Source organism: Hemiscyllium ocellatum, chromosome 17 (genome assembly GCF_020745735.1).
Source record: "Hemiscyllium ocellatum isolate sHemOce1 chromosome 17, sHemOce1.pat.X.cur, whole genome shotgun sequence".
NCBI classification, from domain to species: Eukaryota; Metazoa; Chordata; class Chondrichthyes; order Orectolobiformes; family Hemiscylliidae; genus Hemiscyllium; species Hemiscyllium ocellatum.
Genome location: NC_083417.1, coordinates 66,419,966 through 66,434,625, shown reverse-complemented (window position 1 = coordinate 66,434,625; position 14,660 = coordinate 66,419,966).

Here is a 14,660-nt window from a genome sequence, read left to right as displayed (position 1 = left end):
AGAAACAGCTATGCACGAAGCATGCTGGGAGTTCATTACCCACAGTGCCAATTTAATCAACTTGAGCATCACAGGTGGTCGATGCACAGTGCCAGAAAGTTTAGGAAATAGCATGTCCTTCTGCCAACAACCTGAACATTTTTTAACTGCCCACAGAAGGAATGATAGATGGCTATTCCCTCTGAAGAAAGATGAAAAGGATTAGCACAAACCGTCTAGTAATGTCTCGTCTGCAACTGTGTAGGCATCGCTCCGGAACTGATTGCAGCTTGGCTCTCAGCTCGCATATATCAATCAGTTTCTGGATCCTAACGTGTCGACAAGACTTGAATGCAATTCCAGCGGTGGGGAGCACATCATTTGCTGTCGGCTGGGCTTGTCAACAGAAAATCTTCTCTTCCAGAAGCAAAATTAATTAGAATCAAAGCAAGACTAATGACCTGAGTGGAAACGGAGAGTAAAATTGGGATTCAGCGACAATGGTTTGGAATTTTGCCAGGACAATCTTGATGTGATTGGAATACTGACGTGTGTGTGTGAGTGAGTGTGTGAGAGTGTGTGTGAGTGTGTGAGTGTTACAGAGTAAGTGGTCCATACAGTTAACTTAAGGCCCCCCTGTACAGTTCACTTACACACATTTGACAGCTTTGGGAGTCACCATCATCAATAAACTTGTGACGGAGGCCCGGTTGTATTTAGAATATTTTCCCACATTTGGAGGGATGCACACTTTTGAGGCCTCCGAGTGAATTTCCATTGAGGGGAACTCCAAATGTTTCAACTTGACTCTCATACTCTGTAACATTATGATCCCTGCTCTCCGACTACCTATCCCTCCACCCTGCTTCAATCATTATATAGTTCAGAAAGAGATTCCAAATGAGACACCACACTGCTGAATGATGGAACACATCAACGTTGACAACGAGTACCTCCAGGTAAACTGCTGCAGGCATTAAATGGTGAAATGCTCTCAACTTTACCCCCAACACTGTTTTCACCTCAGTACCTCAGCTGCTGCAACAGTTCCCATTTTCCCCCAGAAAGGTAATCAACAAAGTATGAACAATTTTGTGTTAGGGATTTAGACCCAGAATAAACAGGCTATCTGCTTCTTTCAACTCTTTTCCAGCCTGAAACCTGCAATCCATTGACACAAAATTATTGGGGAGGGGTGGGGCAGGCATTGGAAAGTTCAAAGGTGCCAATGCTCAGCCATCAGAATCTCATTTTGTGATTTTGAATTGTACTTGACCACAATCACCGATTAAATGTCAGCATGCGAGCCAATGTTTCCTTTTTCTGGGGTGTCCTCAAAACAAACTGTGCTCCTTGTTGAATCATTTGGATCCGATCACAATGTGGGACAGTTTGTCTCTAATTTGCATCCTCATTGTCCAAATGATATCCATGATAGTCTAACTGATCTCACGTGCTACCACACTGCTCAACACCAGATGGACAAACACCTCGCTTTCTGCTTAGGAACTTTCCACTCTTTAGAACTCAACACTGAGTTCCACAGCTTCAGAATAGTGACCACCACAATCTGTATTTTTTGTATCCCTAACCCTCCCCCAGTTGCATCTTCATCAAGCCATTCAGCCCATCAAATCCTCACCAACCCTCCAAACAGCATCCCACCCAAATCCACTTCCTCCACCCTATACCTATAACCCTGCACTTCCATGGCTAACCCAAATTGCCTGAACACTTTTGGACAGTGGGAGGAAACCAGAGCACCCAGAGGAAACTAAATGTGCAAACTCCACACAGAGGTTCTTGAGACTGGAATTGAATCTGGGTCTCTGAGGGTATGCAGTAACAGTGCTGACTACTGAGCCACTGTGCCAGCTTGTTTAGAGTAGAGAACAAACAGCCTGCGATGATGCAGATCCTCTATTAAACCTGTCACCTATTTTCTAAGGGTCTGTATCCCTCTGCTCCCTGCCCATTCATGTATCTGCCTAGATACATCTTAAATGATGCTATTATGTCTGCTTCTACCACTTCCACTGGCAACACATTCCAGGCATCTACCACCCTCTGTCTAAAGAACTTTCCATGTATATCTCCCTTCAACTTTTACCCTCTCACCATGAACTCATGACACCTAGTAATTGAGAAATCCACTCTGGGGAAAAAAAAGCTTCTTGCAATCCATCCTGCCTATACCTCTCATGATTTTGTAGACCTCAATCAGATCCCCACGCAATCTCCAGCTTTCTAATGAAAATAATCCTAATCTACTCAACCTCTCTTCAGAGCAAGCACCCTCCATACCAGGCAACCTCCTAGTGAACCTCACTTGCATTCTCTCCAAAGCAGCCATATCCTTCTGGTAATGTGGCGACCAGAACTGTACGCAGTATTCCAAATGTGGCCAAACCAAAGTCCTATACAACTGTAACATGACCTGCCAACTCTTGTACTCAATACCCCATCCAATGAAAGAAAGCGTACAGTATGCCATCTTGACCACTCTATTGACCTGTGGAGTCACCTTCAGGGTACAATGGACCTGAACACGCAGATCTCTCTGTACATCAATTTCCCCCGGACTTTTCCATTTACTGTGTAGTTTGCTCTTGAATTAGATCTCCCAAAATGTATCACCTTGCCCAGATTGAACTCCATCTGCCATTTCTCTGCCCAACTCTCCAATCTATCTATATTCTGCTGCATTCTCTGACAGTCCCCTTCACTACCAGCTACTCCACCAATCTTAGTGTTATCTGCAAACTTGCTAATCAGACTATGTATACCTTCCTCCAGATCATTTATGTACATCACAAACAACAGTGGTCCCAGCACAGATCCCTGTGGAACACCACTGGTCACAGGTCTCCACTTTGAGAAACTGGAACCCATGCAATTTCACCTTCTCCATCAGCCTACCATGGGGAACTTATCAAACACCTTACTAAAGTCCATGTATATGACATCTACAGCCCTTTCCTCATCAATCATCTTTGTCACTTCCTCAAAGAATTCTATTAAATTGGTAAGACACGATCTTCCTGCACAAAATCATGCTGCCTATCACTGATAAGTCCATTTTCTTCCAAACTGCAACATGCCCTAACCCTCCGTATCTTCTTCACCATTGACATCAGGGTCGCTGGTCTATGATTATAGGATTATCCCTCCACCCCTTCTTAAACAAGGGGAAAACATTAGCAATTCTCCAGTCCTTTGGGACCTCACCCCTATTCAAGGATGCTGCAAAGATATCTGTTAAGGTCCTAGCTATTTCCTCTCTTGCTTCCCTCAGTAACCTGGGATAGATCCCATCCAGACCTGGAGACTTGTCCACCTTAATGCCTTTTAGAATACCCAACACTTCCTCCCTCCTTATGCTGACTTGACCTAGAGTAATCAAACAGCTATCCCAACCTCAACATCTATCATGACCCTCTCTTCAGTGAACACCGATGCACAGTACTCATTAAGAATCTCATCCATTTTTTCTGACTCCATGCATAACCTTCCTCCTTTGTCCTTGAGTGGGCCGATCCTTTCTCTAGATACCCTCTTGCTCCTTATATACTAATAGAAGGCTTTGGGATTTTCCTTAACTCTGTTGCTAAAGATATTTCATGACCCCTTTTAGCCATCTTAATTCCTCATTTCAGATTGGTCCTACATTCCCGATATTGCTCCAAAGTTTCATCCATCTTCAGTTGTCCAGACGTTATGATGCTTCCTTTTTCCTTTTAGCTAGTCTCACAATTTGACCTGTCATCCATGGTTCCCTAACCTTGCCATTTCTATTTCTCATTTTCACAGAGACAGGACTGTCCTGCACTCTAACCAACCTCTCCTTAAAAGTCTCCCACATACTGAAGGAGAATTTACATTCAGCTGCTCCAAATCTACATTTCCCAGCTCCTGCTGAATTTTGGCCTTCCCCGAAATTAGCACTCTTCCTTTGGGACACTCTCGTCTTTGTCTCTAAGTATTCTAAAACGTATTTTTAATACTGTGATCTTTATTCCCAAAGTAATCCCCTACTGAAACATCAACCACCTGGCCAGGCTCATTCCCCAACACCAGGTCCAGTATGGCCACTTCCCGAGTTGGACTAATAACAGACTGCTCTAGAAAACTCTCTGGATGCTCCTTCTAAAATCTGCTCCATCTAGACCGCTAACACGAAGTGAATCCCAGTCAATGCTGGGAAAAGTAAAATCTCCTATCACCACCACCCTGTTGTTCCCATATCTTCCCATAATCTGTTTATATATGTGTACCTCTATCTCACGCTTGCTGTTGGGAGGCCTCTAGTACAGCCCCAACATTGTTACCGCACTCTTCCTATTGCTGAGCTATGTCCATGTTGCCTCACAGTTCAAATCCTCCATTGTGCCCTCCTTCAACAGCAGCTGTGATATCCTCTCTGACCAGTAATGTAACTCCGCCATCCCTTTTACCTCCCTCTCTATCTCACCTGAAGCATCGATATCCTGGGGTATTTAGATTGTATCTCATTGGCTTTGATCCCCATAAAGCAGATCATTTCCCCCTTTCACATCTACCATCAACACCTATTTTGCATCCCTATCACTCCTTTCTCACCATTATCACTGCCTTTACACCCTTTACTCTGGGCCCACTTACCATCTGTTCCGTTTTCTCCGCCTCCCTCTGTATCACTATCATTCTCCAGTTTCAAAGAAGTCATACCAGATTCGAAACTTTGACAGTGTTTCTGACAGATGCTGCCAGACCAGCTGAGTTTCTCCAGCAATTCAGGGTCACTACTTAGTGAAAGCAACTACTTAGGTCAGACAGTGCCTAATGGGAGAGAGACAGATAGAATTTGCTTACGAAACCAGCTCCATTCTGTGTATCTGATATTGCCCATGCTCCAATGTTTTATTCCACTGGGTAACCCGACTACTGATATAACAGCTAAAAATCACTGGTGGCAATTTTCCTGTAATCAGAACAGGGCCATGCGAGTCAACTGTCCCCTTGGAAATTCGATCTTCATGTCTTTAAAACACACTCGCAAAATGCTTTACTCCTTGTTTAAAAAGGAGATGAAATCAATACATCAATTAATGGGAGGTGAAAGCTTTCAGTGATGTGACCTTGTAAAATCCTGACTAATTTAGCGCCTGATATGATCCACTTCAGTGCTTACTCATACAAGATTCCCTCAATTAAATATTAGTAATCCAATAAGTAGGTTGTTTGAATGCTTGAGGTTCACTCTTGTACAGGAACATTACCTTTTGATGATCATTGTAACTGTCTCACATACATTCTTATGGTGCCTACCTTTGAGCTGTCAGTAAATATTTTGGGACAGCTGCTATAAATTCCTGCTTCTTTTGTGGAGCATCACTGTCCTGAGGTACAGTGCCAATCGCCACTCATCAGCTCAGCTCAATGCTAGGCCACCTGTAAACCTTTGGGCCATCATTTCGTTCAGTTTAGAAATCATTAAACCCAAGTCTCTGAGGGATCTCAGGACCAGTTCTGAGGAAGGGTCGCTGGACCCTGAAACGTTAATTCTGATGATTCCTCTCCACAGATGCTGCCAGACCTGCTGAGCTTTTCTGACAATTTCTGCTTTTCTTTCTCAGGACCGTGTTTTTTTGTCCAATAAAGAAGATCAAAATATTTTTTCAACGTTCTATTTGTGAAGTGAGGGCGCAATTACCACCTCACGACAAAGTGGTGGAACACAGCCCAGTCCATCACACAAACCAGCCTCCCACCTAATGACTACATCCATACTTCCCATTGCCTTAGGAGAGCCAGGAACATAATCAAAGGCCCCTCCCACCTCGGTTATACTCTCATTAACCCCTTCCATCAGGCAGAAGATATAAAAGTTTGATTAGACGAACAAACCGATTCAAGAACTGTTTCACCCCTGGTGTTATTAGACTTCGTAATGGAGCTCTGAAATTCTCAACTTAATGTTGATCTCACTCTTTGTGCACCTTCTCTGCAGCCGTAACATTGTATTCCTTGCTCTGTTCTATTACCCTAATGCACTTTATTTTCTTTAATCTGCCTGTACTGCATGCAAAACAAAACTTTTCACTGTACCTAGGTACAGGTGACAATAAAAATCAAATCAAATCTGGCAAGGTCGAGATTTTTGTTGAACAGACAAGAACTCAGAGATTCGATGAAACCAAAGAGTGGCCAGAGAGAGATGGGGTTCCAGGATTTTGACCCGACAACAGTGAAGGAATTGCAATACACTGCCCAGTCAGGATGGTGTAAGATTTGGAGGGAAACTTGTAGTGTTGGTGGTGTTGAAATATATCTGCTATCCTTGTCCTTCTAGGTAGTAGGGGTCACATGTTATAAACAAGCAATTGGACAAAATAATAGCAGAAGTAGTCCATTCGGCCTCTCAAGCCGGTTCTGACATTCAATAAAATCTTTACTAATTTGTTCATTTCCAATGTCCACATTCTCATTGACCCCCAATAACATTTGATACCGTTGCCTAACAATAATCCAACTCGGCCTTAAAAATATTGAGTTCCTCCACCTCCAGCACCTTCACAGACATGGATTTCCAAAGTAGCATTTCTCTGAGAGACAGGAATAAAGAAAGTCATCTCTCATTTCTGGCCCAAAACACCTCATTCTGAAATTTTACCCCCTAGTTGTGAACTCACCAGGGGGAGGTAACAACCACGTTTGTCTTGTCAAGACCATTGCATAGATTTCAATCAGGACCCCTCACGCCTCTAAACACCAATGGAAACCAGGCCAGACTATCCAACCTTTCCTCATAAGACAACCCACTCATCCCAGGTTTCAATCTCATAAAACCTCTGAACCACCTCCAATGCATTTACATCCTTCCTTAAATAAGGAGACCGAAACCGCGCTTGGCATACAAGACATGGTCTCACAATGCCCTGTGTAATTAAGTTTAACATCTCCAATTGTATGTTCAATTCCTCTTGTAACAAAAGATAACATACCGTTAGCCTTCTTGATTACTGTGTATGCTGTACCTCCAAACCAATTTTTTGTTATACACACTCAAACACCTATATCCCTCTGCACTTCAGAATTCCACATGCAATCTCCCTTTAACTAATACTTGATTTTTTCATCTCCATGCCAAAGTGAACAACTTCACATTTTTTCTACACTACACTCCACATCATTCAACCTATCTCCATTTGCAAGCTCCTTACATTTTCTTCACAACATCGTTTCTGACATAAATTTGGTGCACTCTGTGAATGTAGCCACCATACCTTCACTCCCCTTCTCCAAGTCATTAATGTAAATTGTAATAGGGTTGAGTGTAGAGCACAGATCCCTGTGGGGCCCCACTTGTCACATCCTCTCAATCCCAATACCACAAACTCTCAGCCAATCTGCTATCTCTGTTAATGGGTTATCGCCGAGACCGTGAGCTTTTACTTTACACAATAACCTTCGACGTGACACCTTATTAAGTGCCTTCTGGAAGTCTAAGTATAGTACGTATACGGGCTCCTCTTTATCTACAGAATATGCTACTCCTTCAAAAAAAATCTCCAATCCATTTGTGAAATATGATTTCCCTTTGACAAAACCTTGCTTATTTTTCCTGAATATCTTGAGTTTTCTGATTGTGCTACACACTTCCTTTAATGATTCATTCTAGTACCTTCTCTCAAACAAATTGGCAGAGTGCAGAATCTTCCACAGCTCTGAATGCCATAGGCTACGGAGAGAGATTTGGGAGAATTGGATGAAATGTCGAGCAAGACCTTTCCTGACATCAAGACCCGCATTTTCTATCAGATGGAATTCTCGATTGTGGGTGGAGAGGCCTGGCAATGGAGGTTATTACTCATTGCCACCCTCAATGTTGTAAGCCAACACACACACACATAACCTCTGCAAGGCAATGCATTATTTACTCTTGTATCTTAATAATCATTGTGAATCACGGACTCTCCTGTAACTATCACAAACTGGTCATGGTGAAGCCCCAAGAGGTATTTTGTCTCATGATGGTGGAAACAAGCAGCTGTTAGAAGCGCTGCGTTGTGGGTAATGAAATGGGAAGGCAGAGTGGGGACATTTTGGTGAAAGCTGCAGATTTTTTTCCACACCATTCAAAAAAAAAATTTAAACAAAGTCATGTCGGGGAACTGAATTGTTTTATGCACATGCCTCTTTTACTCCAGTCTTCAAAATCCCCAGGATACTCCCCTCACTCAAGAGGTTCACTTCTCTACAAGTAGGTCTGAATTCAAGGTCTCAGTAAGAGTTACTGGTGCAAATAAAATGACGCGAATACCACAGAAAGCCACTGGAGTCATCTGGCAAAAGGGAGAAAAAAAAATCAGAGGATGTACAGAACCCTGGAGCTGAAGGCTGAACTTTGACTCAACTGGAAAGCTGTTACCTTGATTAAATGGTGCTCCGAGCTGAAACTGTGTTGCTGGAAAAGCGCAGCAGGTCAGGCAGCATCCAAGGAGCAGGAGGTCGACGTTTCAGGCATGAGCCCTTCTTCAGGAACCTTCCTGCTCCTTGGATGCTGCCTGACCTGCTGCGCTTTTCCAGCAACACATTTTCAGCTCTGACCTCCAGTATCTGCAGCCCTCACTTTCTCCTGAATTGGAGCTCCGTCTTATACAACCAACTGCTCGATACAATTAAACTGTGCTGCCAAGGAAAGCTGGCATGGGTTTCTGGTCAGCTATATACTCAACTGGAGTCACACAACCCAAACACTGCTCAGCCAATATTTTCCAACAAATAAAATCCTGTACTTGAAAGCACACCGCAGCCTGCTGCTTGACAAATTGCCATGTTGGTATAGACAGTGGTCTCCTCAACATTCCACAGTGGGCCCCATTGTAAGTGGTTGACCTAAAGCTTCCTTCCCAAAGGATACAAGCAGCTGCTTAGATTAATAGCCTAGTCAGCCTGCCCACATGAAATGTTAACATCCTCTTACACGTCCACAAAGCAATACTTCCTTTCATTGCAATAATTATGAGGCAGTGGATAAAGGAAAAATAAAACTGTCAGAGTAATCTCTGAAGGTTATTGCAATGGAGAAACCATTTCAGGTGAGAATGAGGCACAGCATATTTGTGCAGACATGCCTACATGCAGGAACCATTTATCATTGGAATGTAGATCACTAATCCTTCATCCTGACAGGAGTTCAAATAAGGCGACTGTTTGCAGAAGGAAATAATTGAAGGCAACAGGAACCCATGGGCTTTTTTGGCTGAGGGCTATATTGCGTTTGCAAGAATAGACAAGATTCAAGAAATAAAGCGACACCTTCAAAACTCTTCTCGGGAAGTCAAGCTCAGTGCCTTACACTTTCAGTTGGAAGGTCGGACACCAAAAAGCGTATAAGTCTGGGACGCAGCCCAGCATTGGGTTGGAACTACAGAAGGGACACGGTCACAGGTACACACAAACCCGAGCACTTATACTACCAACAATATTACCTCCGGTGTGGATCATTGCTAGACGTTGACTCCACCCACTGGGCTGCTGGAAACCTTGCTGGCATCTTTCCCTCTGAAACCGGCAGGAGGTCAGTCGTGTCAGATTGAAATTACTTCCAGGAATTTCTAGCATGCCTTGTGAAGGGTATCATCCTTGAAGAGTGACCTCCACGTACCTTTTAAAATGCACGTGTTGAAAAGCTGCATTCGGCTGCTTTAGTTGAGGTCTGGTTAACCTTTGGTGCAAATTCAAGCCTCCCAGCCACTGGGGTCCAGCTGGGATAGAGGGGTGTGTTGGACGTCCGAAGGAAAGCTTTTGAAAAACATCTGGATGAGCCCCTTACATTGAGGGTTGGGGGGGGGAGGGGGGGTGGGGGTGGTGGTGACTGGTGTCATAGTCAAATGAAATTCCTCATCCACCCTCCATTGTGGGTGACGTGGAACAGGAAGGCACAGGAGTCCTGCCTGAGGTGATGCTTTCAGCCAGCTATGACATCCAGTGCTACTGGTCTCCCAATGGCTTCCAAAACCCTGACAGCATGTGTGATGCAGGCACTGGCAAAGATGCACTTACCAGGATAGTGCCCTGTGGTGTTTCAGAACCAGACTGTCAAAATTAAGTTCAGTAGAAGCATCATACTGGAGGACATTAACTCAGTTTCTGACTCCACAGATGCCACCAGACCTGCTGGCACCTGCTGGGATCCAGAACCAATCCAGAAACAATGATCTGGTCTGAAATGTGGTCGTCGAACATCCAAATCCTTCAAATTCCTCTCAATGAAGATCAATCTGCATGAATATATCGAGCTGAAAACTGTTACTATATTTATTCTGCATTCGTACTTAATCTGTATCAGAGATCAAGTAGCCTTGTACAGAAATGCCAATATTAATAGGACACATTAATATGTAATTTTATCACTATTGGGTTTTGTAAACTGCAAAAAGCAATGCAGCACTATTAAACCAAGGCTCTGAACTGACCCTATTAGTGTCAATAGACAATAGTTGCAGGAGTAGGCCATTCTGCCCTTCGAGCCTGCACCACCATTCGTTATGATCATGGCTGATCATCCTCAATCAGTTTCCTGTTCCTGCCTTATCTTCATGACCCTTGATTCCACCCTTGTCTTGGTTATTTTCTTACCAGGTCCACCTAATTGTAAGACATTGGGTTGAATCCACCGAGAAACTGCTGCCATTACTTCTGGGCACAAAAAGGGGGGTTATCAAACAGGGGCCAAAGTTTTTCCTCTTTTGTTCTGTCTGTGTCACTCCTTAGTCAGAAGAGGGATCTCCACCAAGGCTTCACGAATGACCTGCAGGGAGCTGCATCATTCTCCCTGTGCTTTGTGCCTTCAGAGGTAGCTATGTTTAGTTCAGCATATCCCAACTTCAGTGACCAGGATGGGAGTGAATATGCAAACCTGTATCCTAACACTCAAAAGGTCGAAACGTTGGATGATGCTATCAAAGAAACCTTGATAAGATGCTACACTGCTTTATACGCACTGCAGTCATGGTGCAAAGTCATGGAGTGAGTGCATGTTCATGTTGGGCTGTTTTGACCTGGATGGTGTCACATTTCTTGAGTACATTTGGAGTTCCAGGCAAGTGGAGAGTATTTTAGCACACTCCTGGGTTTGGTGGGCAGAATGCAAGCCATCACTGCTGCCAGTGCATCTTGCCTTTCAGAGAATTAGCCTTTGACGTGTGCAATGTGTATACAATGTTGTGACTGCCTGCATGGAGGTCTCCTTTCAGTTTGTAAGCTGCACACATGCAAAAAGCAACTGGCTTGTGGTCATGTCTGCTTTATAACTTGTTATGTATTTTGTTGTTATAAATAAACTAACCCACAGAGTTAATTCATTCTTGATGGCTGATTGCAATATTAATGATAATGGTTTAGTAATCAATCACCGCAAAATGCTGAGACTTTGGTCTGTTCTTGTAGTGTTCATTTGGCTGTTCCAATTCAGTTTCTGGTCAATGGTACCCAGGGACTTGACATTGGGAAACTCATTGATTCAATGCCAAGAGACAGTGATTCAATTGTCTCATATTAGAGGTGGTCATTGCCTGGCACTTATAGGGCACATGCGTTTCTTAACATTTGTCAGCGCAAGCCTGGAGACTGTCCAGATCTTGCTGCATTTGAACACGGACTGCCTCAGTATGTGAGGTGTCACGAATGTTAGCTATCATACAATCATCAGCACACATCCCCACTTCTGACCTTATGACCGGGGGATAGAGGAGGCTGCTGATAAAGCAGCTGAAGATGGCTGTGCCTAGGACACTACTCTGAGGAACCCCTGCAGAGATGTTCTGCAGCTGAGATGACTGACTTCCAACAACCACAACCCTTTTCCTTTGTGCCAGGTGGAACTGCAACCAGCAGAGAGTTTGTTCCCGATACCCACTGACTCCATTGTTGCTGGGCCTCCTTGATGCCATTTTGCATTTGAATGTGGCCTTAATGTCAAAAGGCTGTCACTCACACCCCACCTCTGGAGTTCAGCTTTTCTGTCCATGTTTGAGCCAAGGAGCTGGTGGAACCCAAGTTAGAACCCAAGTTATTGCTGAGTAAATGCCACTTATTAGCACAGTCAACAACACCCTTCATCACTCGATGTCTGAGAGTAAAATGATGGGGCTGTAGTTCTCCTGCTTATGAGGATCGATGTGATGCCAAATCGCCCGCATTGCCTGGTAAGACATCAGCTTTGTCACATTAATAGAACAGGTTGACATGAGGCACAGTTAGGCGTGCAATTCAATTTTCCAATGCAGTGCAATGGGGCATGCTGCCAGACTCTGTAACCTTTGCAGCATTCAGTGCATCCGTCTTCCCTTGAGCTGACCTGGAGGGAATCACAGTGGTTGAAGTTTAACAGCTTAACTAGTGCTATGGACTAGGCCAGACCACTCAAAACATTCTTAAGCAGGCAGCCCAGACCATAACTTTGCAATTTGCTTCATTAGGGTACAGTGAAAATTACCCAGAGTAAGTTAGCCAGGTTGACCACCAGGTTTTAAAACAGACAAAAAATTTATTCACAAAATTAATCAATGAAACACAAAGAACAAAGAATCCCTACAGAATTCAGTCTATCCAAATTAGACTTAAGTATGCTGTTCTGAATATACACAACAGTCCCAGTAAGAAAATACCCTGAAACATAGTGAAAATGAAACAAATGCTTACAGGTTGAAGTTAGAATGGCAAAGAAGGTGACACAGTCTAGCAGCCTGTTTCCACACAGCCCACTGCTGCACTCTTTAACTGGTTCTGGACTGAACTGATTAGCTTTCAGAACTGACCACACCCCTTTCATTGTACAGGTCACTTCTAAAACATGACCACTTTGGCCTGAAGTCTCATCTGTTTCCCTATAAACAAAAGGCATCTGACTAAACTCTTATCTCTATACCAAATCAGTCTGATTGGAGCCGAGAGCTGTTTATGACCCATCTGAAAAAAACCTGGAGAAAAGGAACAACTTTGTGACCTAGTCTATGGGAGATCTCTCCCCATCTTGTTACATCATCACATGATTGTGTGGAGGACTCTATGGTAACTCCAAGGCAGTGTTCCTTTGCTGTGTCCAAATGCGATGCCTCTAATCTATTTGGCTATCCTCTTTAATAGTGGTCACAATGAATCTGGATCTCATTCCATCTTCTCTTCTCCACAAGGAGCAGACAATATAAAAGGACATTATGTCTCCTAAAGAACATTCATGAACCTGCTGGGTTTTTCCAATATGGCCAGGTTACCGATGCCAGATTTTATACTTGTTACTATCGTTGAATCTCAACAAAGGCAAATTTGAACAGCCAGTGACCAACTTTATGTCACCCAATTTTTCACTCTTAAACAAAGACAAACATTGCTGTCCATTAGACAAAATTGAACAAATAAAGTACAACTAATTTAATCTGTCATTGGCAATTGCTTATACTTTACTTCAAAACGCACAACCAAAAATCCCTTTGTCTAAAATCTCCACCCAATCGCCTTTCACTGCCTCTTGGAGTTTAGGTCGATTGTCCAACATTTTGATCTTGTTTGAAAAGCAAGTTACCCCAGTGAAACATTGAGAAGTGGGTAGGTGGCTCGGGGGTGGCACAGTGGTTAGCAATGCTTCCTCACAGTGCTAGGTACCTGGATGACTGTCTGTGTGGAGTTTGCACATCTTCTCCGTGTCTGTATGGGTTTTCTCTGAGTGCTCCAGTTTCCTCCCCCAGTCCAAAAACCTGCAGGTTAAGTGCTTTAGCCATACTTAGTTGCCCATAGTGTCCAGGGACACAGGTCAGATGGGTTAGCCACAGGAAAATCAGGGTTACAGGGATAGGGTAAGGAGGTGGGTCTGAGTGGGATGTCTATGGAGGAGTGGATGGCCTGCTTCTGCACTGCACAACTCTGAGTGCTAACATTAATTTTGAGTCAGTCAGATTCAAATGTCTTCCTACAATCTTGTACAGCACCTGAATGGAATCATCTTGGCTTACATCATAAAGTAAATGATAACAACAGGAGCAATGTAAAGTAGCCTCTAGAGTAACCTTAAACACCGGTCTGCAGGGATGTGCGCAGGGTAGATGCATATGTGGTTAAATAGGACAGTGGGACACAATTGCACAGTTTATTTAGGAAAAGCGCTGAGCATTACAAATAAGCTCAGTGACCCAGAGCGACTGATTAGAAATTAGGTTTGCAGAGAATGGAAGTCAAAACCAACCAACCCTGAGCTTGAAATCCACGTGCAGGGAAGGACATGGGAAACTAAGCATCTGAAGGCATTCAGAGCTATGTCTTGGAGTTCTGGCTATGAATTGGCTGGGTAACAGTATGTAGATGAGATTTTCAGCATCATCCTGGCTTATATTCACTCTGTGAACAGTCATGGGGGTTGGGGGTCAGCAGAAGGTGAAGGGCAATGGACAAAGGTTTAAGTACATAATTGGCAGAAAAAGTGAGAACATAACTTGTTTTAAAATAGTAAATAGATCATCTGCTGTGCCCTGCCAAGCAAAAAAAAATTGTTTAATTTTATTCATGTTAGCGTTGTAAAAAAAAGTGGCAATCCTAAGTTAAATGCCCAGTGATAGACAGTCACAGAGTGAGTATAAACCAGGGTGACGCTGGAGATGTCATCTACATACTGTTACCCAGCCAATTCATAGCCAGAACTCTTA